At 44.2% G+C, this 23632-nt stretch overlaps 1 long non-coding RNA gene and 1 other non-coding gene across 2 annotated transcripts in view; both read left to right on the forward strand.

Annotated features, from left to right (window-relative positions):
- The first annotated feature begins 3889 nt into the window (after positions 1-3889).
- LOC143668823 (uncharacterized) overlaps positions 3890-23632 on the forward strand; it is a 33483-nt gene continuing 13740 nt past the window's right edge. Inside the window, exon 1 of the long non-coding RNA XR_013168573.1 lies at positions 3890-4126. This is a non-coding gene — a long non-coding RNA (uncharacterized LOC143668823). The remainder of the gene's footprint in view (positions 4127-23632) is intronic.
- On the forward strand, positions 5376-5458 carry TRNAL-UAA (transfer RNA leucine (anticodon UAA)). Its single transcript has one exon. It is a non-coding gene; the product is annotated as a tRNA-Leu (tRNA).

Here is a 23632-nt window from a genome sequence, read left to right on the forward strand (position 1 = left end):
AATCACCAACACATTCAGGAAGCCCAGTGAACTCCAAGTAGGATGAACACAAAATGATCCATAAACAGATGTATTGTAGTAAAAATGCTGAAATCCAAAGACAGAAGGAAATTCTTGAAAACGGCAAGAGAAATGCATATCGTTCCTTAGACAGGAACCCCGGTAAGATTAACAGCAGACTCCTCATGAGAATCACTGGAGGTCCAAAGGCAGTGGGAGAACATTCAAATTGCTCAAAAAGAAAACTGTCAGTCAAGAATCTTCTATTCAGCAAAACTATCTTCCAAAAATAGAGGCAAAATAAAGACTTCCCAAATAAATATAAACTGAGAGAATTTGTTGATAGCACACCACCTTACAAGAAATATTAAAGGAAGTTCTTAGGCTGAAAGCAAGTGACTCCAAGTGATAATTCAAGTCCATACAAACAAAGTGCACTGGTAATTATGCCATTGTAAAGGACACCATGAATGCGTATTTTTCTCCTTTCTTCTGTTAAGGTCTTCAAAAAGCAAATGTATAAAATAATAAGTATAGGATGTACAGCTGGACCTATAATATTTAGGAATATATGTGTATTACATTTGCTGATAAAAACACAAAGGAGGTAGGTGGAGGCAAAGTTGTACTGGGCTAAGGAAATGATAAGGTAGTTATTATAAAAATGCATTTTTGGTGTATATTATTAACAGAGGAAATATACTTAGCAATGACATCACAAGAATGGGAAAACGGAAGATATTTATATAAGAGTGATGTTTCTATCAATGGAATTATGCTAATATAAATCTGAAGCAGATTCTGATAAGCTATGATGTATGAAGTACGCTCTAGAGCTACCTCTAAAACATATAATGAAAAAAATCATTGACGGGATTAAATGTTACATGAGAACATTCACTCAATGTAAAAGAAAGCAGTAAAGGAGGAATACAAGCACAAAATGACATGAGGAATATAAAAAAATAAACAAAAACCAAAAAGTATGATGGCAGACATAAATCAACCTAGATAAATGATAACATTAAATGGAAATGGATTAAACAATCCAATCAAAAGGCAGCGCTTCTCAACTGGATTTAAAAAAACATAATCAAACTATATGTAGTCTACAGGAGACATACTGTTAAAAGATATAGATTGAAAGTAAAGAAATGAAAAAGATATATCATGTAAACAGCAGCCACAGGAAAGCGGAAATGGCTTACTAATATCAGGAAAAATAGATTTAAAAAAAATGTAACTAGAGATAAGGAGGGTTGTGAAATGTAACTAGATATAAGGAAGATCAATTCACCAGGAATACATAACAATTATAAACGTAAATGGACTTAATAACAGAGCACCAAAATATATAAGCAAAATACATTTGCACAGCATTCTTGTTTAATGCTTATTCAATAATAAAACTGCTTTATTTCTCTTTTAGCTTTGTGGAGAGGCTTTATGAGTTGGGAACATATATATATATATATTTTAATATTTATCCAAAAATAGCTAGAATCAAAATCTCAGATAACAAGCATTGGTGAGGTTGTTAGAGATATTGGAACCCCGATTCACTGCTAGTGGGAGCATAAAGTGGTGTAGCTGCTTTGGAAAACATTCTGGTATTTTTTCCAATGATTAAATACAGAGTTACCATATAACTCAGCAATTCCACCCCTAAATATATACCCAAGAGAAATGAAAACATATGTCCATGTAAAAACTTGTACAAGATTGTATATAATTCACAATAGCCAAAAAGTAGAGAAAATCCAAATGACCATCAACAGATGAATGGATAAACAAACCTGATATAGATGTGAAATAGAAAAAAGGAATGAAGTTCTGATATATGCTATGACTTGGAACAAACCTGAAAACATGATATTAAATGAACAAACTAGTCACAAAAGACCACATACTGTACGACCCATTTATGTGAACTATTCAGAGCATCCAGGGGAATCTACAGAGGCAGAAAGTAGATTCGTGGTTGCTGAGGGCTGGACCTGGGGGCTAGAGGGTGATGCCTAAAGGGTCCCTTTTAGGTGATGAAAATGTTCTGAAGTTGTGACGGTTGCACGTAGATGTGAATGTACCAACCCCCACTGAATTGAATCCTTTAAATTTTATCACATGTGACTCATATCTCAATAAAGGTGTGTTGTTTTCTTTTTAAAAGATGAGAAGTTGTTTTGGAAGAAATGGGTTGGCTTTTATAAAGGGAGTTTATTAAGTTACAAGTTCACAGTTCTAAAGTCATAAAAATGTCCAGACTACGGCATCCAGGGAAAGATAGGTTGACTCAAGAAAGGGCCGATGATGTCTGGGGTTTTCTGTCAGTTGGGAAGGCACATGGTGACATCTGCTAGCTTTCTCTCCCAGCTTCGTGATTCAAACAGCTTCCAGGGGGAGGTGGGGGGCGCGTTTTCTTTCTGCATCTCCAAACGTCTCTGTGTTGGCTCTGAAGCTTCTTACAGAATGGTTCCCTCTTAAAGGACTCTAGAAGCGACCCATCTTGAATTGGGCAGAGATGTATCTCCATGAAATCACCTAATGAAAAGGTCCCACCTACAACTGAGTGAGTCACATCTCTATGGAAACAACTTAATCAAAAATATCCCACCCAGCAATACTGAATGAGTATTAAAGAACATGGTTTTCCTGGGGGTATGTGACAGCTTCAAACCAGCATGGAAGGTAGACATCTCAGTGCACAGTGGAGTTGTGGGAGCAGAGTGACCAGGACACTACGGGTGCCTGGGTACAAGTGGGGCGTGGTGCCTGCAGCCTCACGGTGGGGGGGAAGGGGTGAATTGTGACCCCCTCCCCTGCACCAGACCAGCATAGCCAATACAACCTTCTAGGATGCTTCCTTACAGTGTGACTTGTGAATCTCCTGTGCACCTGAGCTTGATGTTTTTTCACCTGCACCTTCAGAGACCCCTCAGAGCCACACAGTAAACAAGAAAAAAATTAGTCTTCTGCTAGCTCAACCGGAGTAACACGCATCTACAGGATATTATCTGCACGATTTTGCCATGTGGTTCTCAAACCTGGGGTGGGGCTGGAGAAGGGCATTTCTAACAGGTTCCCACTTGGAGAACCACTGCTCCAAAGCAAGGCCAGGATCACGGAGAGAGTGTCCGGCTATAGTCACTGGAGTGGGGAAGAGTTTACTCGGGCACTGGCCGCTGTGGTCCTGTGTGGACTGGGAGGGGCTGCCTTGGAGTCCAGTTAACTGTGTGGCGGGGTTTTAGGGCAGGCAGCCTGTGCTGGCGTGCAACTATCATGTACCCCAGAAAAGCTGTGTCTTAATCCTGATCCTATCTTGTGGGGCTCTGCCATAAGAAAAGCCAGTTCTTTTAATCCTGATTCAATATTGTATTGATGAAGTTATCCCCACAAGCTTGGGCGTGATCTCTGATTAAATGGAGATGTGACTCTGCCCATTCCAGGTGGAGCTTGATTAGTTCACCGGAGTCCTTTAAAAGGGGACACATTTTGGCGGGAGCTCAGAGTCAACAAAGACAGTTGATGTAGACGTTTGGAGATGGAGACATGAATAACCCGGGTGCTAAGCAAGGATTCACAGAAATAGCCAGAACCTGAAGAGAAGAAATCTCTGACCCCAGCAGATGCTCAGCTAAGAGATGAAACCTGCAGTGTCCTGGAGTAGCTAAGTGAAGGCCCACGGACACTTAGAGAGGGAGCCACTGGCATCAGAAGCTGGAAGCAACAAACCAGGATCAAGGCCCTGCAGGCGCCACTTACGTGCCTTCCCAGATCACCTTTCCTTCAGCCAAGGCATCTTTATCTGGATGCCTTAGTTCGGATGTTTTCTCTGCAATAGAATTGTAAGCTTGTAGCTTATTAAAATCCCTTTTAAAAAGCCGTTCCATTTCTGGATTATTGCATTCCAGCAACAAACTAATATCCAACCCTAAACTGCCCCAGGGTGTCAGGCCTGCTAGCTCAGGCCTGCTTCCTCCTGGCCTAAAAGCCAACGGCACTCACCCAGTACCTGACTGCTAGACTGCCAGCACCCTGCTCACTGCACCAAAGTGGCAGCACCCAGCTCGCTGTGCCAAACTTCAGGTCAGAAGGCAGGAGACCAAAGAGATGTCAATCCACTCCGGTAGGTGTTGGGGCCAGGTTCTGATGGAAAGAACTTTACCCACAGAGAGGAGACAGAAACGCCAGCTTCACTGGTGGGCACTGGCCCCCTTGGGCAGGGGGTCTCAAATCTATGGCGGACACTATGCACAGGTGGTGCCAAGGTGGAAGGAACAGAGACAGGGGCTGGGCCCAATGCCATAAAATGGAGAAATCCCGGCCAGACTGCCTCCAGCGAGTGTTTACACCTGTGGGACAGTAGGGGGTGAGGGAGCTGTGCACCCCATCTGCCAGGGGATGTGTATTATCCTAGGCGCCCATTGCCGGTCACCTGCCCCACGAGCCAGGTGGGGAGTGCCTGTACAGGGCTTGCCCGTGAGTCTTGGGGAGAGGAGGCAGGTTTTGCTGGGCTCAGGTCCCAACTGCAGTTATCCACAGACCAAGAATTTTGCACTCCCAGTGGATCTGTAAGGCCCATAATTCCCCCCATTACAGGTCAAAAATTAGCACACAAACAACAGGGAAGAAGGGGTGGGGGTGGGGTCCAAAACAAACCCAACACTCGGCTGACAAGGCCAGGCTGGGGCGACTGGTCCACAGGCCTGGGTGCATCGCGGGGCACAGGTGCTGGGAGCCGAGCGCCCAGGGGACCCCACACCCACAGTCTGATCCTGCCCATCCGGCGGGACCCACGGCCCAGGCACCGCCCCATGGCCCCCCACAGCGACACCCCTACTCCGGGCCGGGGACCCCACCTTGGCACACTCCACTCTGGCCCGCACCTCCACCCCATCCCCGAGATCCCCCACGGGCTCCCCCTGACCTTTCTTTGCGCCCCAAGCCCGCAGTCCCCCACGGCCCCCCCCACCGCACATGACAAGCCCACTCAGGGACACCCCCCGCACCATATCCTCGCACCCTGGCGCCCCCAGCCCCGCGGTCATCCACCCATCTCCGGGGTCTTCCCCACGTCACCCCCGGCCCCGCCCCCTCAACCCCCATCCCGGCCCGCAGCCCCCACCGCCCCGGGATCGGACGCGCGTCGCCGGACGTGGTGGCGGCGCCCGCGCACCTCGAAACCGAAAGCGGAACCTCCCGGTGCGGGAGCGCGGGACCTTCCACGCGCGGGGCCCGCCACGCGCGGGGCCCGGGGCCCTGGGAGGCCGCGGGGACACCATGGGGGGAGCCCGGGGGGAGCGGCAGCGAGCGCCCCGCGTTCCCGGGCCCGCGAGAGGCTTGTAGGCGGCGCGGCGGGAGGAAGGCTCGCCGGCACCAGGATGGCCGAGTGGTTAAGGCGTTGGACTTAAGATCCAATGGACATGTGTCCGCGTGGGTTCGAACCCCACTCCTGGTAGGGGCGACTTTTTGCCTCAGGTTCTTTTACTATCGATCTCCCGGAGCCCACCGCGCCTGGACTTAGCAACCGCGCCTGGACTTAGCAACCGCGCCTGGACTTAGCAACCCCGCCTGGTGGTCGCGGGATGCGCGACCCCTTCCCCCGCGGGCGCCCCTTCTTCCGCGTGAGGGGCGGGGCCTCGGTGGGGGCGGGGCTTAGGGGGGCGGGGGAGGACGGTGACGTGTCGGGCCGCTCCGGAAACGCCTCCGCCCCGCCGCTGCGCGCGCACCTCCAGCCCCGGGGGGGCGGGGCCCCGAGCGCCCTAACCTCCGCGTTGGCGCTGGGGACTGTTTGGCTCGCTTGCAATTATAAATCCGAACAGCTGTGTTCTAAAATTTTTTTCCTATTTGCAATGTTTTTTAAGTAATTGCGTTAAAATATATATAACGTAATATTTGCCGATAAACCGTTTCCAAACGGGCACTAAGATGGCCTGACATTTGCATTCAGGGGCTCTTGTTACGCCAGATGGAATTCTTTGTTTTGTAAAAATGGAATCAATCTAAAGCCTAAAGGGAAAAAGTTGCAAAACTAGAGCAATGAAGTTTGTTTTTCCTGCTCAGTTTGAGACGCCGCAGTACCACCCTTAAAACCAGGAACTGACATCGCTCCGGAGCCTCTTTCTCGTGCTCGGGCCGCTTCAGGTGTCACCAGGTGCCCCAAGGTGTCCTTCACCAGAGGCGCGGGAGGGAGGGGGGAGTCCTGTAACCGAGACATTGGGATATAAGGGATGGTTAGGCTTGCTGAATCATTACATGTATAAATACTCCTTTTTGCTTTCTGGCATATTGGAGTAGAAAGGGAAATTCCTGAGATCTCTAAATTGTACTCCCGCAGCCTTGATCTCTGATAATGAGCATATAGGCCTTATCTGCTGTCCCTGTGATTGTAAAAACCTGTGACTAACCTTCACTTGTACTTAGTTATCCAGTTTTTCAACTTTATAGTTCTGTAATCACTGAAGACAGCCCCTAATGTTTATTATTGAAGGGTCTTGGGTCAGCCCAGAACTAACCCACCCCAGATCCAAAGTAGTCTTGACAAGTAGGACTGGATCTAACCAGTGTGGGCCCACCTGACACGCACAGTAGCTTCGACTTTAACCCGTAAGTCACCTGAACCTCATTCCTCCATTTGCTTACATAGATTCTGTGAGGAGGTATGTAATCCATCTGCTCATACGCAATAATAAGATCCCCTCTAATTACATCATCTGGGGCCACTGTGCTCATTATTGTCAACCTGCCCATCTTTTAATGCTGTAAAACCATCGGAATTGCTGCAGTTCAGGGAGGCAGGTTTTGGGGCCCCTAGGCCATCTGCTCTCCTGCTTCAAGCCTCGCCACCAACTCTTCCTCTCTTTGAAACCCTGGGATCTCAGGAATTGCTCATTGAGCATGTCCAGCAGAGAACCCACCACCCTTGTCTGGTTCAGCCCCGACCCTCACCAGGTGTGAGGCTCAACCAGCAGCGACCTCAGCGGAGCAAGGCTGCTTGCACTGATGGAAACCCCTGGGCTGGTGGAATTCTGCAGAAAATACTGGCTGGAGGCAATTGTTTAACTCAATCATTCAAGTGTAAATGTGGGGCTGCTCCAGCTGGCCTGCGGTGGGAGTCAGCAGAGAGCCGCGGCTTTTCACTTCATTCCTTTAAAACTTTATTCTAAGTGATCTCAACGGTCAGCAGTGCCAGCCCCTGTGTTTTAGCAGGGGAGACAGGACACCAGCTACAGCTGCTCTCAAAGGGGCTGAAATTCAGGGACAGACAGCGGAGACGCATGGACTTCTAGAACAGGAGACCCTGTGGCAGGGCCCCGGGACATGACTCCCAAGCTTTCCTGGGATACCTAAGTATGGCCTACTGAGCCGCGATCTTCACTTTCTCCTCCAGATGGAATCTCCAGTAAGATTTCCTAAGTGAGTTTTAACTTAATGCAGCAAACTTGAAGCATGTTGATCTGCTTTATAAACATTCCAAGCAGTAGGGGACTCAGGAGAAGGAACCTAGGCTTAGGGCGTCACCCCTCCCAGGAGCTCGCCCCCTTTCTGCCTTTGCAGTAGGAAGCCTCATCTTCACCTCCTCGGAGGGCTTGGCGGGGAACAAGCTGTGACATTCTCCTCACAAAAGCAGAGGTTTCTTCCTCCGAGTCCCTGTCCCCTTTCTGAGCCAGCCTTTGTCCTGGGAAGGGCAGTGAAACCACACAGTGCAGGTGGAAAGTGAGCCTACCTGGCCAGGTAGATGGCGTTGGGTTTTTTTCAGAACACTTACTTCCTTGATCTGCTTAGATAGACACAGGTTGTACACCCACCTTTTCTAGGTTGCTACTTGGAGAATTACCTCTATAAACCAAGAGTGTATTAGCAGTTCTTATAGCTTGAAACCTCATCCTAAAATGTAGCATCTTTATTTTTCTTAGTACACTTGTTACCTTCAAAGCTTTGTATTTTTTTTAATTTTTGAAATCTAGTACATATATTGCAGTTAAAATTGAATATGTGTATACCACTGCTAAACTTATAATGATTTCTTAATTATTATTTTATCAGTAAGGACTTAGTCATTACTTTGAATTACAGATTTATATACATTCTCTTTATCAAGTTTGACCGAGTTACAAGTTTGATTCAGAGTTCATTTTTGCTGAAGGACAAAACTATAGGACAGTTATTGCCAGCGCATTTAAACAGTGACACCTAATGGTAAATTTGAGGCAGAATTATTTGTTAAATTCTGGCTGGTTTATTCTGACAGTAAAATGTGACGACCTCTTGCTGCACAGTAGTTCAGTTTCGTGTTTAGTTGAGATGGACGATGTGTGACCCCTGCCTCGGGGTTTCTTTTTTCATTTTTCAATCGCCAGCGCTGAATCTGCTGCGCGACAGGATGTCAGAGCACAGGCCCCCCCACCCCCGCTCTGTTTGAATCCTTGTTTAACCCTTTGCTTTGGGGCCTTTTCCTCACTGCGGGATCCATCCTGTTCGCTTGTTTCCATCTTTCCTTCCAGGCAGTGCAGCTGACTATGGCGTTGAAGGGGGTCAGGCCTGGGCCGGCCGCAGCCGTGGACACAGAAGTCAGGCCGATTTGAAAATTCCCAAGGAGAACCTCCGCAGTCACTGGGGGACCTGAATTATCATCTGTGTGCTTGTTTTTGCTTTCAGATACTATTGCAACTAATCTGAAGAAGCCAGCCATGTGCTGTGTGCCTCACAGGTGTACCTCGCCTCGCAGGTGTGCGAGTGGCTCACCTGAGACACAGGGCAAAACCCGAGATTTGGAGTCTGTAAAGCCCACCGCCCAGGTGCCCTGCATCTCCTCAGTCCCCGGGGCCATGTGAGCCTGGCTTGGGGGCCCTTTCCTCCTGAGAGGCTGTGAGGGTCCGACCCGTTACCTGAAGCCTTGCCCAGCGGCAGGGCTGCCGGAGTGGTCACTGCATCACCTGAAAGCAAGCCTGCAGGACGGGGCCTCTCTCAGGGTTTGCTGAGGCTGAAGCCTGGGGTCCAGAGGCCTGAAGTGGAAAGTGGTCACCCCAGGTGGGCTGAAGGGTGACCCGGCCAGGGCCACACCATCAGGGGCCAGCGTGGGACCTCGCTGAGGGGAAAGGAGACTGCAGGCAGAGGCAGGCACTCGAGACATACCTGTGGAAAGCATGGGCACCTCAGAATCCAGAGTGAGTCCCTCAGAGCTTCCCGTGTTCCGTGTCCACATTGGTCCCCCGCCCCTTTCCTCCTGTTCCACCTCTCCTCTCCCTACCCCCTCCTGCGCCTTCCTGGCTCCCCTCCCCCTCCCCTCCCCCCTCCCCTCCCCTCCCCCTTCCACCCCTCCCCCCTTTTCTTCTTCTCTCCCCTCCCCTCTCCCCCTCTTCTTCTTCTCTCCCCACCCCTCCCCCTCTTCTTCTTCTCTCCCCTCCCCTCTCCCCCTCTGTCCCCCTTCTGCTGGGTGGGCCTTCTCTGATCAGGGGAATCAGGATTCCGAAGCCCAGAGAGGCAGAGCCATGCCAGCAGGTGCTGACGCCGTCCGTCTGGGTGTGCTGGGCGGCAGGCTCGTGCCTCGGCGGCAGCTTGGGGCCCTACACAGCCCCATGCCCAGCTGGCGGGGCTGGCAGTCCTGAAGAAGGGGGCAGTGCACCGCACTCAACAGGGGGCCCCTGAGGAAGGGTCTCTGTCACAGTCTCCTCGCCTTCGAGGGGGAGCGGGGCGCAGTGCGGGGCCCTGAGGCAACACAGCACCTGGTAAAGACCACACAGGCTGTCAGCCAGCCCAGCCCTCCCCTTTGGCCTGGTCGCCCAGCTTTTCCAAGTCTTTCTCTTCTCTGCAGTAAAAGGGGGTGAGAGCAAAGTGCCTCTCCACGAGGGTGGGGCAGGTGGCTGGGATGTCCCTGCAGGCTCGGAAAAGTCCCTGGCATGGGGTAGACCCAGCCCCTGGCTTGGGGTAGACCCAGCCCCTGGCTTGGGGTAGACCTGGCCCCTGGTTTGGGGTAGACTCGGCCCCTGGCTTGGGGTAGACTCAGCTCCAGGCTTGGGGTAGATTCAGCTCCAGGCTTGGGGTGGACTCGGCCCCTGGCTTGGGGTAGACTCAGCCTCTGGCTTGGGGTAGACCCGGCCTCTGGCTTGGGGTAGACCCGGCCCCTGGTTTGGGGTAGACTCGGCCTCTGGCTTGGGGTAGATTCAGCTCCAGGCTTGGGGTAGATTCAGCTCCAGGCTTGGGGTGGACTCGGCCCCTGGCTTGGGGTAGATTCAGCTCCAGGCTTGGGGTAGATTCAGCTCCAGGCTTGGGGTAGACTCAGACCCTGGCTTGGGGTAGACTCAGCTCAGGCATGGGGTGGACTTGGCTCCTGTTAGGTCTGAGTGGTTCTTGCAAAGTACACAGGCGAGCAGAGAGCAAGCCCAGTGTTCCTCGGAAGGAGAAATTTGTTGGCAGAATTGATTCTGCCGTTGGATATGCCTTGTATTTGCCATGGCAACTGTAGTGGAGTAAAATGAGATCATTCACAGGGGAGAGAATTTCTAACACAGAAATTTGGGAGGGAACATAGCTTGCATTCTTCTGCTTTGTTCATTAAACTTATCTTTTTTTCATGTAGAAGCCTTCAGAGGCCTAATTTTTCATTACCCACAGCCACTTAAACAGAAATCTGGGTAATTCCTTGAATAAATTCTAGGTTGAAAATAACACAGAGTTCTCCGCCCTCACTCTTGAAATGCACAAGTGAAGTTATTGTTCCCCCACCCCACCCCCACCCCAGGACCTCACCCACTGGCTCCATCACAAACAGCTCAATGGAGGGTGGTGGTCACATTTTTTAAGCACGAGCAATTCTGACCCCATCCGGTTCAGCTTCAGTTTCTATTTTAAATGCAATCTGACATTATTATTTTTTTATTCCACTTTAAAAAAATAAGAAATCTCTATCACTTGGAAGATGTGCCCAATAACACACAATGTCCGGCTTTCAGGGATGGCAGAATTCTCAGCAGGCAGAGTTGGCCGTGCGTCCACTGTTACGCAGAGGCCACATGGAAGATGTACACAGGGTCGGAATGAACTTCTGCGGTGGCCGCGGTGGCTGAGATAACTGGGTGAACATACTCACTGAATCAGTCACTTTCTTTAACACTGGCTGGAGTGTCCCCTGAGTAGCCGTCAGTCCCCAGGGAGCTGGTTGGAACCTGGGAAATGGAGGGGCGCAGCTGCGGTCAGCAGCCTCCCCCTCTCTGGGCCCCTCTGTGCTGCTTCCTCCTCTCGGCACCAACGCCTGCCCCCAGGACGCACAGTCACTGCCGCCTGCTGTGGACCACGTTTCTGCAAAGTCCGGGAGAGTCTTGTAGGGAAATGCCAGGCCCCGGAACTGGTCGGCCTCCAGCTCCAGCTGAGCTTTCTGTCACTGTGGGTTTTCTGGGCGCCCAGGGTGGCCGGTCTCTGTTGGGTGCTGAGCTAGAACAAGGAGAAAGGAGACGAGTCCGTGCCCGCGTGGGCCTTGTGTTGTGTATGAACAACTCGTCCTTCTGGTGGACTTCTGTGGTCACGTGGCTTTTCCTGGCACCCTGGGTACAATCGCAGAGAAGCAAAGGCCCTCCACAGAGCGGACAGAATGTGCCTGGGGTGGCAGTAGGCATTTGCTCGGCCCCGGGAGAGGGCTGGCCTGCATTAGCCCACAGAAAGGTCCAAGGTGAGAGAGAAGGAAGGAAGAAAGGGAGAGAGGGAGAAAGGAAGGGAAGGAGTGAAGGAGGAAAGAAGCAAAGGGAGTGGAAAGAAAGGGAAGGACTGAAGAAAGAAACCTCACTCAATCCAGGCATTTTTTTTTAACTTTTTAAATTGTATATATAACATGTATACAAAGCAAAGAAAGGAAAAAGCAATAGTTTTCAAGGCACTCTTCAACAAGCAGTTACAGGACAGATCCCAGAGTTTGTCATGGCCACCATACAATCCTCTCAGATTTTTCCTTCTAGCTGCTCCAGAATACCGGAGGCTAGGAGTAAATATTTCTTTTATCAGTACAATTGACTTTTTCCTTTTTAGTGAAAAATAACATAGATGCAAAAAGCAATAAATTTTAAAGCACAGCACCACAGTTAGTTGTAAAGCAGATTTCAGAGTTTGGTATGAGTTACAATTCCATAATTTTAGCCTTTACTTCTAGCTGCTCTAAGACATGGGAGACAAAAGAAATATCAATATAATGATTCAGCAATTCCACTCATTTGTTAAACCCTACCTTCTCTGTTTAACTCCACCATCACCTTTGATCTTTCTCCCACTCTTTAGGGATATGGTCTATGGCCATTCTAACTTTTTCATGTTGGAAGGGGCTGCCAATAATATGGGGTAGGGAGATGGAACTAGCTGGTGTTCTGGAAAGGCTGGCCCTTCTGGGTTTCAGGACTTCTCTGTCCAGGGACCCATCTGGAGGTTATAGATTTCTGGAAAGTTACCCTAGTGCATGGAACCCTTGTGGAATGTTATACATTGTCCAAGGTGTTCTTTAGGATTGGCTGGAATGGTTTTGGGAAGTTATGACAGGTAGCAATGTCTAACTGAAGCTTGCATAGAGTGACCTCCAGAGTAGCCTCTCAACTCTATTTGAACTCTCTCTGCCACGGATACCTTACCTGCTATACTTCTTTTCCCTCTTTTGGTCCGGATGGCATTGTTGATTCCACTGTTCTAGGGCCAGATTCATCCCTGGGAGTCACCTTCCAGGCCGCCAGGGAGACTTTCACCCCTGGATTTCATGTCCCTGGAAGGGGCGAGGGCAATGATTTCACTTGTAGAGTTGGGCTCGGAGAGAGTTGGGCTTGGAGGCCACAGCTGAGCCACAAAAGAGTCCTCCAGAAGTAACTCTTAGGCATGCCTATAGGTAGGCTCAGCTTCTCTGATACCTGCGTAGGTTTTACAAGAGCAAGCCTCAAGATCAAGGGCTTGACCTATTGATTTGGCTGTCCCTAATGTTTGACACTATCAGGGGGTTCTGCAATGGTAAAGTTTATAGTTCCATAGTTTTTCTCCCATCTCTCAAGGGACTTTGCCAATATTTTGTGCTTATATGCTTAATATATTCTAGGATATATCCAGGCATTACATTAAGCTATACAGTATTAAAGAACCTCATTCTTATTCTGAGCTCCCTGTGCTTTGATTGTTTAAATGAGCTATCTAGACAGGTTGAGTTAGATTATGTGCTACAGAAGATTTAGATACCAAACAAACTAAACCCTTCTGCCCTTGATCTCAAAGAGTATGTGTGGTTCTAAAATGTAGACAATGGGGCAGGCCACGGTGGCTCAGTGGCAGAGTTCTCACCTGCCATGCTGGAGGCATGGATTCGGTTCCTGGTGCCTGCCCATGTGAAAACAAACAAACACAAAAAACCATGTAGACAATGTCTTCCTTACCCCTGTGTTCTGAATTACCTTAACCCCAACCTGATCGGCTTCATTCTCATCTTTAAATACCAGGTTATAATATATAAAACAGCCTCTCAAAATCCAGAAATAATAATTACCACTCTGGACTAAATGTGACTGCTGTAAGAATTTACAATCTAGGCCCCTGTTTTCTTATAAGCGTTTTCTAAAGGAGACCATACAGTAATTGCTCTTTTGTTTCTGGCTTATTTTGGCTCACCCAGTGTCCCACAGGTCCATTCACAATGTTGCATGTCTCACAACTTCGTTCCTTTTTGTAGCAGCACAATATTCAATCATATGTATGCACCATCGTTCACCAATCTACTTCTCAGCAAGTGCATCCTTCAGCCACTTGCATTCATCAGGCTATCGTGTATAATGTCCAAAGTCCACAGTCCATCATCACTCTCAATTTTATATAATTTCATTGTTCCCAAGAGAAAGATAACCAATAAACACACCCTCTCCAAATAGGAAATCCAAACCACCCCTTAACTTTGGTCCCTCCCCCCATTTCTTACCCCTGCTCTTGCTGTGGTACTGCTAATATTTTCCTGTTAAACACAGCCCATAGCATGCAATAGCAGTTTTCCCCCGTACCCTGAACTTAAACACTCTTTGTACAAGAATCATATCTTTGAAGTAGTTCATATGAGAACTTATTTATATTTTTAGTATTAATCGGTGGGACACATAGGTCTTTACAAGCCCTTTCAATCATGTTCACCTTCAATATGGTAATATTACTTATAGACCCACTAGAGAACTGCCTTCACTTCTATCTATTCCCTTACATTGGCGTTCAGCCTCATTAACTAACCATTCACCCATCTCTAGCTTCTATGTATCTCTGAGTCCCCGATATTCTGTATTATAAGACTGATTTTTCCTTTACCATGGTCATAAAAGTAGAGCCACACAGTATCTATCCTTTTGTGTCTGGCTAATTTCACTCAGCATTGTGTCCTCAAGGCTCATCCATCTTGTCACGTCTTGAGGACATCATCTTGTCTTACTGCTGCATGATAGTCCATTGTATGCATATGCCACATTTTGTTAATCCACTTGTCTGTCGATAGGATTGTTTCTATCTTTTGACGATTGTGAATAATGCTGCTATGAACATCAGTGTGCAAGTGTCTGTTTGTGTCATTGCTTTCAGCTCTTCTGGGTATATAGCAAGTAGTGCTATTGCTGGGTCATAGGACAGCTAACTATTTAATTTCCTAAGGAACCAGCAAACAGTCTTCCATAGCGGCTGCACCATTACACATTCCCACCAACAGTGCATAAGTGTCCCAGTTTCCCCACATCCTCTCCAATATTTATAGTTTCCTGTTTGTTTAACAGCAGCCATTCTTATAGGGGTGAGGTGGTATCTCATTGTTGTCTTGATCTGCATTTCCCTTATAGCCAGTGAGAATGAGCATCTCTTTGTGTGCTTTTGAGCCGTATGTATTTGTTCTTCAGAAAAATGCCTATTCATATATTTAGCCTGTTTTAGAATTGGGTTGCCTGTTCTTTTGTTGTTGAGTTGTATGATTTCTTTATGTATACAGGATATCAAACTTTTGTCCAATGTGTGATTTCCAAATATTTTCTCCCATTGAGTTGGCTGCCTTGTCACCGTTTTAGTAGTCTTTTGAGGTGCAGAAGCATTTGATTTTGGGGAGTTTCCATTTATCTATTTTTTCTTTAGTTGCTTTTGCTTTGGGTGTAAAGTTTAGGAAGCTACCTCCGGGTGCTAGTTCTTGAAGATATTTCCCTGATTTTCTTCTGGAAGCTTTATGGTGCTAGTTCTTATATTTTGGTGTTTGACCCACTTTGAGTTAATTTTTACATAGGGTATAAGGTAAGGGTCCTCTTTTATCCTTTTGGCTATTAATATCCAGTTCTCATGCCCATTTATTGAAAAGACTATTTTGTCCCAGTTCGGTGGATTTGGGGGCCTTATCAAAAATCAGTTGACCATAGATTTGATGGTCTGTTTCTGTACTCTCGATTCTATTCCATTGGTGACTACGTCTACTTTTGTGCCAGTACCATGCTGTTTTGACCACTGTGGCTTTATAATACATTTTAAAATCAGAAACCATTAATCCTCCCACTTCGTTCCTCTTTTTTAGGATGCTTTTAGCTATTTGGGTCTCTTTCCCTTTCAGATGAATTTGGTAACTAACTTTTCCAAATCTTCAAAGGTTGTTGGAATTTTCATTGGTACTTGTTGAACCTGTAGGTCAATTTGGGTAGATGGACTTCTTAACTATATTTATCCTTATGATCCATGAGCTAGGAATGTCTTTCCATCTATTTATATCTTCTTTGATTTCTTTTAGCAGTATTATGTAGTTTTCTGTGTACAAGTCCTTGATATCCCTAGTTAAGTTCATTCCTAGGTACTTTGTTCTTTTAGTTGCTATTCTGAATGGAATTTTTTCCCTGACTCCTCAGTTAGGTCATTGCTTGTGTATAGAAACATTAATGATTTTTGTACATTGATTTTATATCCTGCCACCTTGCTGAATTTGTTTATTAGCTAAAATAACTTTGTTGTAGATTTCTCAGGATTCTCCAAGTATAGTATGATATCATCTGCAAATACTGAAAGTTTAACTTCCTCCTTTCCAATTTGGATGCCTTTTATTTCTTTTTCCTGCCTGATTGCTCTAGCTAGAACTTCTAGTACAATGTTGAAAAATAGTGGTGACGGAGGGCATCCTTGTCTCATTCATGGTCTTAGGGGGAAAACTTTCAGCCTCTCATCATTGAGTACAATTCTGGCCATAGGTTTTTTTTTTTTTTTTTTTTTTGTTAATTAACAGAAAAAAAGAAATTAACCCAACATTTAGAAATCATGCCATTCTACATATGCAATCAGTAATTCTTAACATCATCACATAGATGCATGATCATCGTTTCTTTGTACATTTGCATCGGTTTAGAAGAACAGGCAACACAACCAAAAAAGATATAGAATGTTAATATAGAGAAAAAGAATAAAAGTAATAATAGTAAGAACAAAACAAAACAAAACAAAAACCTATAGCTCGGATGCAGCTTCATTCAGTGTTTTAACATGATTACTTTACAATTAGGTATTATTGTGCTGTCCATTTTTGAGTTTTTGTATCTAGTCCTGTTGCACAGTCTGTATCCCATCAGCTCCAATTACCCATTATCTTACCCTGTTTCTACCTCCTGCTGGACTCTGTTATCAAGGACATATTCCAAATTTATTCTCGAATGTCTGTTCACATCAGTGGGACCATACAGTATTTGTCTTTTAGTTTTTGGCTAGACTCACTCAGCATAATGTTCTCTAGGTCCATCCATGTTATTACATGCTTCATAAGTTTATCCTGTCTTAAAGCTGCATAATATTCCATCGTATGTATATACCACAGTTTGTTTAGCCACTCGTCTGTTGATGGACATTTTGACTGTTTCCATCTCTTTGCAATTGTAAATAACGCTGCTATAAACATTGGTGTGCAAATGTCCGTTTGAGTTTTTGCCCTTAATTCCTTTGAGTAGATTCCCAGCAATGATATTGCTGGGTCGTATGGCAATTCTATATTCAGCTTTTTGAGGAACCGCCAAACTGCCTTCCACAGTGGTTGCACCATTTGACATTCCCACCAACAGTGGATAAGTGTGCCTCTTTCACCGCATCCTCTCCAGCACTTGTCATTTTCTGTTTTGTTGATAATGGCCATTCTGGTGGGTGTGAGATGATATCTCATTGTGGTTTTGATTTGCATTTCTCTAATGGCCAGGGACATTGAGCATCTCTTCATGTGCCTTTTGGCCATTTGAATTTCCTCCTCTGAGAGGTGTCTATTCAAGTCTTTTTCCCATTTTGTAATTGGGTTGGCTGTCTTTTTGTTGTTGAATTGAACAATCTCTTTATAAATTCTGAATACTAGACCTTTATCTGATATGTCGTTTCCAAATATTGTTTCCCATTGTGTAGGCTGTCTTTCTACTTTCTTGATGAAGTTCTTTGATGCACAAAAGTGTTTAATTTTGAGGAGTTCCCATTTATTTATTTCCTTCTTCAGTGTTCTTGCTTTAGGTTTAAGGTCCATAAAACTGCCTCCAATTGTAAGATTCATAAGATATCTCCCTACATTTTCCTCTAACTATTTTATGGTCTTAGACCTAATGTTTAGATCTTTGATCCATTTTGAGTTAACTTTTGTGTAGGGTGTGAGATATGGGTCTTCTTTCATTCTTTTGCATATGGATATCCAGTTCTCTAGGCACCATTTATTGAAGAGACTGTTCTGTCCCAGGTGAGTTGGCTTGACTCAAAGATCAAATGTCCATAGATGAGAGGGTCTATATCTGAGCACTCTATTCGATTCCATTGGTCGATATATCTATCTTTATGCCGATACCATGCTGTTTTGACCACCGTGGCTTCATAATATGCCTTAAAGTCAGGCAGTGCAAGACTTCCAGCTTCGTTTTTTTTCCTCAAGATGTTTTTAGCAATTTGGGGCACCCTGCCCTTCCAGATAAATTTGCTTATTGGTTTTTCTATTTCTGAAAAATAAGTTGTTAGGATTTTGATTGGTATTGCATTGAATCTGTAAATCAATTTAGGTAGGATTGACATCTTAACTATATTTAGTCTTCCAATCCATGAACACGGTATGCCCTTCCATCTATTTAGGTCTTCTGTGATTTCTTTTAGCAGTTTTTTGTAGTTTTCTTTATATAGGTTTTTTGTCTCTTTAGTTAAATTTATTCCTAGGTATTTTATTCTTTTAGTTGCAATTGTAAATGGGATTCATTTCTTGATTTCCCCCTCCGCTTGTTCATTACTAGTGTATAGAAATGCTACAGATTTTTGAATGTTGATCTTGTAACCTGCTACTTTGCTGTACTCATTTATTAGCTCTAGTAGTTTTGTTGTGGATTTTTCCGGGTTTTTGATGTATAGTATCGTATCGTCTGCAAACAGTGATAGTTTTGCTTCTTCCTTGTATGCCTTGTATTTCTTTTTCTTGTCTAATTGCTCTGGCTAGAACCTCCAACACAATGTTGAATAATAGTGGTGATAGTGGACATCCTTGTCTTGTTCCTGATCTTAAGGGGAAAGTTTTCAATTTTTTCCCATTGAGGATGATATTAGCTGTGTGTTTTTCATATATTCCCTCTATCATTTTAAGGAAGATCCCTTGTATTCCTATCCTTTGAAGTGTTTTCAACAGGAAAGGATGTTGAATCTTGTCAAATGCCTTCTCTGCATCAATTGAGATGATCATGTGATTTTTCTGCTTTGATTTGTTGATATGGTGTATTACATTAATTGATTTTCTTATGTTGAACCATCCTTGCATACCTGGGATGAATCCTACTTGGTCATGATGTATAATTCTTTTAATGTGTTGTTGGATACGATTTGCTAGAATTTTATTGAGGATTTTTGCATCTATATTCATTGGAGAGATTGGCCTGTAGTTTTCTTTTTTTGTAATATCTTTGCCTGGTTTTGGTATGAGGGTGATGTTGGCTTCATAGAATGAATTAGGTAGTTTTCCCTCCACTTCGATTTTTTTGAAGAGTTTGAGGAGAGTTGGTACTAATTCTTTCTGGAACGTTTGGTAGAATTCACATGTGAAGCCATCTGGTCCTGGACTTTTCTTTTTAGGAAGCTTTTGAATGACTAATTCAATTTCTTTACTTGTGATTGGTTTGTTGAGGTCATCTATGTCTTCTTGAGTCAAAGTTGGTTGTTCATGTCTTTCCAGGAACCCGTCCATTTCCTCTAAATTGTTGTATTTATTAGCGTAAAGTTGTTCATAGTATCCTGTTATTACCTCCTTTATTTCTGTGAGGTCAGTAGTTATGTCTCCTCTTCCATTTCTGATCTTATTTATTTGCATCCTCTCTCTTCTTCTTTTTGTCAATCTTGCTAAGGGCCCATCAATCTTATTGATTTTCTCATAGAACTAACTTCTGGCCTTATTGATTTTCTCTATTGTTTTCATGTTTTCAATTTCATTTATTTCTGCTCTAATCTTTGTTATTTCTTTCCTTTTCCTTGCTTTGGGATTAGTTTGCTGTTCTTTCTCCAGTTCTTCCAAGTGGACAGTTAATTCCTGCGTTTTTGCCTTTTCTTCTTTTCTGATATAGGCATTTAGGGCAATAAATTTCCCTCTTAGCACTGCCTTTGCTGCGTCCCATAAGTTTTGATATGTTGTGTTTTCATTTTCATTCGCCTCAAGGTATTTGCTAATTTCTCTAGCAATTTCTTCTTTAACCCACTCGTTGTTTAGGAGTGTGTTGTTGAGCCTCCACATATTTGTGAATTTTCTGGCACTCCGCCTATTATTGATTTCCAACTTCATTCCTTTATGATCCGAGAAAGTGTTGTGTATGATTTCAATCTTTTTAAATTTGTTAAGACTTGCGTTGTGACCCAGCATATGGTCTATCTTTGAGAATGATCCATGAGCACTTGAGAAAAAGGTGTATCCTGCTGTTGTGGGATGTAATGTCCTATAAATGTCTGTTAAGTCTAGCTCATTTTATAGTAATATTCAGATTCTCTATTTCTTTATTGATCCTCTGTCTAGATGTTCTGTCCATTGATGAGAGTGGTGAATTGAAGTCTCCAACTATTATGGTATATGAGTCTATTTCCCTTTTCAGTGTTTGCAGTGTATTCCTCACGTATTTTGGGGCATTCTGGTTCGGTGCGTAAATATTTATGATTGTTATGTCTTCTTGTTTAATTGTTCCTTTTATTAGTATATAGTGTCCTTCTTTGTCTCTTTTAACTGTTTTACATTTGAAGTCTAATTTGTTGGATATTAGTATAGCCACTCCTGCTCTTTACTGGTTGTTATTTGCATGAAAGATCTTTTCCCAACCTTTCACTTTCAACCTATGTTTATCTTTGGGTCTAAGATGTGTTTCCTGTAGACAGCATATAGAAGTATCCTGTTTTTTAATCCATTCTGCCAATCTATGTCTTTTGATTGGGGAATTCAGTCCATTAACATTTAGTGTTATTACTGTTTGGATAATATTTTCCTCTAACATTTTGCCTTTTGTATTATATATATCATATCTGAGTTTCCTTCCTTCTGCACTCTTCTCCATACCTCTCTCTTCTGTCTTTTTGTATCTGACTCTAGTGCTCCCTTTAGTATTTCTTGCAGAGCTGGTCTCTTGGTCACAAATTCTCTCAGTGACTTTTTGTCTGAGAATGTTTTAATTTCTCCCTCATTTTTGAAGGATAATTTTGCTGAATATAGGAGTCTTGGTTGGCAGTTTTTCTCTTTTAGTATTTTAAATATATCATCCCACTCTCTTCTAGCTTCCATGGTTTCTGCTGAGAAATCTACACATAGTCTTATTGGGTTTCCCTTGTATGTGATGGATTGTTTTTCTCTTGCTGCTTTCAAGATCATCTCTTTCTCTTTGACCTCTGACATTCTAACTAGTAAGTGTCTTGGAGAACGCCTATTTGGGTCTAATCTCTTTGGGGTGCGCTGCACTTCTTGGATCTGTAATTTTAGGTCTTTCATAAGAGTTGGGAAATTTTCAGTGATAATTTCTTCCATTAGTTTTTCTCCTCCTTTTCCCTTCTCTTCTCCTTCTGGGACACCCACAACACGTATATTTGTGCGGTTCATATTGTCCTTGAGTTCCCTGATACCCTGTTCAAATTTTTCCATTCTTTTCCCGATAGTTTCTGTTTCTTTTTGGAATTCAGATGTTCCATCCTCCAAATCACTAATTCTATCTTCTGTCTCTTTAAATCTATCATTGTAGGTATCCATTGTTTTTTCCATCTTTTCTACTTTATCCTTCACTTCCATAAGTTCTGTGATTTGTTTTTTCAGTTTTTCTATTTCTTCTTCATGTTCAGCCCATATCTTCTTCATGTCCTCCCTCAATTGATCGATTTCGTTTTTGAAGAGGTTTTCCATTTCTGTTCGTATATTCAGCATTAGTTGTCTCAGTTCTTGTATCTCATTTGAACTATTGGTTTGTTCCTTTGACTGGGCCATATTCTCAATCTTCTGAGCGTGGACCGTTATCTTCTGCTGCTGGCGTCTGGGCATTTAGTCAGATTTCCCTGGATGTCGGACCCAACAAGGTTGTAAGATTTTTCTGTGAAATCTCTGGGTTCTGTTTTTCTTATCCTGCCCAGTAGGCGGCGCTTGTGGCACACATTTGTCTCACATGTTTGGAAGGGATCCCCCCGGTCACTGATCTCCGTGGCCTGGGGATTTCCGATCCAATTCTCTCCGTTGGTTCAGGGGGCCACGCGTGGTGGGGGCGTCAGCCGCCGCGGCTTGAGGGGTCCCTGTGGCTGGTCACCGGCCGCAGCGGGCCTGGGGAATTCGCCACCGGACCAGGAAGTTGCCCGCGGGGGAGGGGCGTCGGTCGCCGCTGCGGCCTGGGGAATTCCCCACCGGACCAGGAAGCCGCCCACGGGGGAGGGCCACCGCGGCTTGGGTAGCCCTCTGATCCGAGTCTCGTAGCCGGACCAGGAAGCCGCCCACAAAAGAGGGGCGCCGGCCACCTTGGCTTGGGAAACTTGCCTCTCCGAGTGGCCATAGGTTTTTCATATATGCCTTTTATCATATTGAGGAAGTTACCTTTGATTCCTAACTTTTGAAGAATTTTTATCAGAAAATGATGTTGAATTTTGTTGAATTCTTTTTCAGCATCAATCAAGATGATCATATGATTTTTCCCTTTTAATTTGTTAATGTGCTGTATTACATTAATTGATTGTGTTGTGTTGAACCATCCTTGCATTCTTGGTATAAATCCCACTTGGTTGTGGTATATAATTCTTTTAATGTGTTGTTGGATTCAATTTGCTTGTATTTTTGTTGAGAATTTTTTCATCCATGTTCATTAGGGAGATTGGCCTGTAGTTTTCCTTTCTTATAGCATCTTTACCTGGTTTTGGTATTAAAAGGATGTTAGGTTCATAAAATGAGTTAGGTAGTGTTCCTTTTTCCTCAAATTTTTCGAGGCGTTTGAGCAGGATTGGTGTTAGTTCTTTTTGGAATGTTGATGAAATTCCCCTGTGAAACCATCTGGCCCTAGGCTTTTCTCTGTAGAAAGATTTTTGATGAGTGATTGAATCTCTTTACTTGTGATTGGTTTGTTGAGATTTGCTATTTCTTCCTGAGTCAGTGTAGCCTGTTTAAGTGTTTCTAGGAATTTGTTCATTTCATCTAAGTTTTCTAGTTTGTTGGCAAATAGCTGTTCATAAAATCCTCTTATGATTTCTTTTATTTCTTCAGAGTCTGTGGTAATGCACCCCTTCTCATTTCTGATTTTGTTTATTGTCATCCTCTCTTTTTGTCTTTGTTAGCTTTGCTAGTGACCCATCAATTCTATTGATTTTCTCAAAGAAACAACGTTTGGTTTTATTGATTCTTTCTATTGTTCTTTTATTCTCCCATTCGTTTAACTCTGCCTTGTTATTTCTCTTCTTCTATTTGCTTTGGGGTTAGTTTGCTGTTATTTCTCAAGTTCCTCCAAGTGAGCAGTTAAGTCCTTGATTTTTTCTCTTTCTTGTTTTTTGATACAGGCATTTAGGGCAATAAATTTCCCTCTCAGAACTGCCTTTGCTGCATTCCATAAGTTCTGATATGTTGTATTCTCATTTTCATTCACCTCCAGATAGCTACTGATTTCTCTAGCAACTTCTGCTTTGACCCACTGGTTGTTTAAGAGTGTGTTATTTAATCTCCATATATTTGTGAAAGTTCTCATTCTTTGGTGGTTATTGAAATCTAGTTTCATTCCATTGTGATCAGAGAAAGTGCTTTGAATAATTTTGATATTTTTAAGTTTATAAAGACCTGTTTTGTGCCCCAGCATATGATCTATCCTAGAGAATGTTCCATGAGCACTAGAGAAGAATGTATATGCTGGTGTTTTGGGGTGTAATGACCTATATATGTCTGTCAGGTCTAATTCATTTATCAAGTTGTTTAATGTCTCTATTTCCTTGTTGATTTTCTGTCTAGTTGTTCTGTCTATAGAGGAGAGTGGTATATTGAAGTTTCCTACTATTATTGTTGAAACATCTATCACTCCCTTCAGTTATGCCAATGTCTGTTTCATGTACTTTGGAGCCGCTTGATTGGGAGCATAAACATTTATGATTGTTATATCTTCTTGGTGAATTGATCTTTTCATTAATATATAATGTCCTTCTTTGTCTTTTATGATGTCTT

Source organism: Tamandua tetradactyla, chromosome 25 (genome assembly GCF_023851605.1).
Source record: "Tamandua tetradactyla isolate mTamTet1 chromosome 25, mTamTet1.pri, whole genome shotgun sequence".
Classification (NCBI taxonomy): domain Eukaryota; kingdom Metazoa; phylum Chordata; class Mammalia; order Pilosa; family Myrmecophagidae; genus Tamandua; species Tamandua tetradactyla.